Below are 4,080 nucleotides of genomic sequence, written 5' to 3' on the forward strand. Positions count from 1 at the left end.
TACCAAATGATACGAATCGGAAGCGTACTCAAATGGCTCAAGAACAATTGATTAATCAAAGACGATAAATTGAACCAACGGTTCCAAGAACACAGTTCTTTTTTATAATAATCAACTCAAAAACTAACTAAACAATAAACTATAGAGCCCTACTTATACTAGATAATTAAAAGATAAAATAAATTAAAAGATAAACATAGTAAAGATAATTCAAAATATTAAATAAAAGATAAACTTGATCTTCTTCATTTAAAAGATAATCTCGATCTTTTCCATTTAGATTCTCCTGCATCAAATACCCTTAACCTCAAATCTCCATAGCAATAGTAACTTTCAAATTTTTCTACAAAAAAGGGTTAAAACCATACCGGTTTCTTGTTTGCTTCACCAAAACGTGAACTACCCACCACCCATTAAACAGTCCTAATATCAATATTAATAATAACAGATATATACAGTCCTAGTATGACGCATAAGCTTTAAAAAAATTATATGATTCTCAAATACCTCCTCTGTAGCTGCCTCACTAAATCATATATCCATTTTCATAACCAAAAAAACTATATGTATTTTGCTTTAAACCTCAATGCAATAGTATTATCAGTTGTCAGTACTCAATCTAATAAAGAACGGCCAATGCTCCAACACCTGCAGACGTAATCCAATATATAAAGAAATCTTCTATTCATATGGAGATATAAGATATGTGTGCCCACACACAGTTACCCTCCAAATAAAGTAGTTTCTAAACCAATTAAGCATCTAGAATTCATTTTACCATCAAGCTCTACCCTCCAAATAACGTCGTACCTAATAATGATGGAAACTGGTGTAATCCTCCCCAACATCATTTGATGTCTATCAGCTGTATTTCAGCAAATACAGAGCTGATATCTTCAATTTGATTACAGAAGGTATTAATTAAATAATGCCTTACAATCTTAAAATTTGACGAAAAGCAAAATACATACCTTCGATTAAGAATAACAAGATGTTGGTCATAGTTCACAACAAACCGAACCCTAGGAAATCATTAGCTCATTGCTGAAGTCCAACGGTCGCCACTTTGGGATAGGGTTTTGGAGCGATTAGGGTTTTGGATCGGAGGATGATTCGATTAGTGATGGTGGTGTGGAGGATGATTCGATTAGTGATGGTTGAGCGGAGGTGAAGCTTCTAGAGATTTAGGGGAGCAAAGTTCAGAATCATAAACCTAGATGTGATAAGTTAATTGATATTTCGCATTCCGTTCAAAAAAATTGATATCTCGCTTAAATTTTGGGGAGCGGGTAAAAAACTTGATATTTCCGCTTAAATTTTTACTTTATATTGCGACCATGTGACGGTGGCAAACTGAATGGCCGTCGAAAATGGTGGCAACTTTCATAAAACTTTTTATATTTGCATATTTGACACCATTTTACTACGGTTTTCTTAATTTTTATTATTATTTAGGATTGTTTGGATGTATTTGCTACCAATACGATTTCGGTTGAAAAAAGGTAGCTAATTTTGTGACCGTTTTTTCGGTGGCAAATTATTGGTGGCAATTGCCCAATTTTCTAGTAGTGGTTGCCAGTTGACACATGGTTTACAACGACTGAAAACGATAAAAGCGAATACCTGTATCGGTACCCGATGTTGTTCGGTCCGTATCGGTCCGTTACGATACCGGCATCGTACAGACACTCGATATAACTTTGTGTTCAATGAATTTTATACCGCCACGTCGAGAAAACTATAAAAACGAATACGGTAGCGTTACCAATGTTGTTTGGTCGGTATGTGTTCGGTTTGTGATGATAAAAAAATCAACTATATAGGGCTTGTTCGAATAGAACTTTTATCAAATTGTACGTAATAATAAGTACATGATGACGCTAATAATAGAAAAAACTACACCGATGTTTATACAGTACCGGTACCGTTGTTGTTCAGACAGTATTAGTAATATTAAAAAAGAAAATCATTAAAAGTTATAATTAAAGAAATATGTTTAATGTTAAAGTAAATGTAATAGTAATCTATTGTAATATTGAAATGATAAAGGTATGAAAAAAAATATTTATATTATTATAAAAAACTTGAGGTTAGTGGATTACCCTCTAATACATGACAAATACATGACTATAATATACCTAATAACATACATATATAATAGTTCCAAAAACCGAACCATAATATCAACCGAAAGTCCGAAACCATAATTGAATGTTATGTATTGTTAGAAGAGATATAATAAAATATTATTAGATAAGGATAGGGTTTTTAGTTTTTCTAGAGTGAGGCAAGTTGTATTGCAAGTTGCCAAGATGTGTTTATTTTATCTATTCCTTTCCTATATATATAGGATGTACATGTAAACTTATATATCAAGTGAATACAATGTAGTCTTTTAACTCTCTCTATTTCCCGGTGGGTTTTCACCCCATTGGTTTCGTATTCCTTCTTTCAGTTTAAGTTTGGAGTTCATTATAGCTAGAATGTAATGTTTAAGTATTCACATCATATTCTGTTCAGGTTAACTTCAGTTTCTTACATGGTATCAGTGTTAAATAGCTCTCGTATCGATCCTTGTTTAAGCACAAGTCTGAGTTCTTGTTAGGTATAATTGTTGATTCCGATCCTTGTTTTAGCACAAGTCTGAGTTCCATTTTGGTTTTGACTCCCCGGTTCGCACCAGATTTGTTTATGCCCAGTTTATTTCTTTGGGGTCTTTTCTGGTGTCTATCAATCAGTATTCTGTTGCATTTGAACATTTTCCATATTTCGAACTCATGACTTGTTCCCATATCAAATTTCTAGAGTCTTAACATCAGATTTATGGTCCACACTCCACATCAGATATGTTCGGGTTAGTCAGGTTTGCTTTTTGGTCTTTCTGATTGTTGGAGTTTACTTACCAGATTTCTGGAATATCTTTCATTCGTTTATCAGATGTATGTACTATGACAATTAGAATATTTTCTAACATCTGAATTCCAGTTATCTGGTCCTCCAGCCATCTTGACTTGACTTCTGGTTGAGTTTCGATTTCTGATTTCGATTCCAGGCCTGTTTTATTCCAGATTTCGGTATGCCAGATCCGGAGCTATGTTTATGCCAGATCCGGAGCTAAGTTTGAAAGGTCATATGGACAGTTGTAGTATTTTGTTTATGCCAGATCCGGAGCTATGTTTCTACGCTTGCTACTTACTCCGTTATGGTTCTTATTACGTACTTTTGGTACTTCTTTTGTGGTTAAACATTCTGTTATTGAGTTTCGATCACAACCACCCAAATAGTTCACTTTACTTGGAATCGAACCAATATCGACCGGGCTCCCACTATTAACAGTATTCTTACTATAATACGTTTCAATTTGATATGTTTGTATGAGTCTAGATTGATTGTCGATATCCTTTTTTGCGTATCACGACTTGAATATATGAATTTGTGCTTTCGGTTTAAAATTTGGTTTGTCCCCTCCGCGAAGCGCGGGAGGAAACCACTAGTTTAATCAAAAGATCAACATGATTAATGAATAAACTAATATTTAAAAAAATTAAATAAATGCTTAAAAATCTAAAGTACTATTCATCAGAACTTATAATATAATATAATATAATATAATATAAGAGTAGGGATCCTGTACATTAATACAGAAGTGTGAGAAGTGTGAGAAGTGTATTATAACACTATATATAACACTATATAACACCATATAAACATCGTATAACAATATGTAACACCATATAACATCATAAAACACTATGTAACACTATACATCTATCATAGACATGCTATCAGACAAACTATAGTGTTATATTTGTTATATAGTGTTACATAGTGTTATATGGTGTTACATATTGTTATACGGTGTTTATATGGTGTTATATATTGTTATATATAGTGTTATAATACACTTCTCACACTTCTCACATTTCTGGATTAATGTACAAGATCCTCAATCTATGATATAATATAATCTAGTTTTTGAGACACCCGCGTTGGGGCGGGGTCGTAAATCAGTGAAAAGAATCAGGTCAAACATTTCAGCGAACTTGCATGATGAAAAGGTCGTTAATAAAATATATATAG

General features: G+C 33.0%; 1 long non-coding RNA gene across 1 annotated transcript; it reads right to left on the reverse strand.

Moving 5' to 3' along the window:
* Positions 1 to 223: 223 nt before the first annotated feature.
* Positions 224 to 1,066, reverse strand: LOC118480369. The gene is made up of 2 exons (XR_004862234.1): positions 972 to 1,066; positions 224 to 648 (listed from the first exon to the last, which is right to left on the reverse strand). It is a non-coding gene; the product is annotated as an uncharacterized LOC118480369 (long non-coding RNA).
* Between the last annotated feature and the right edge of the window lie 3,014 nt (positions 1,067 to 4,080).

This window comes from Helianthus annuus, chromosome 7 (genome assembly GCF_002127325.2).
Source record: "Helianthus annuus cultivar XRQ/B chromosome 7, HanXRQr2.0-SUNRISE, whole genome shotgun sequence".
In the NCBI taxonomy this organism is placed as follows: Eukaryota; Viridiplantae; Streptophyta; class Magnoliopsida; order Asterales; family Asteraceae; genus Helianthus; species Helianthus annuus.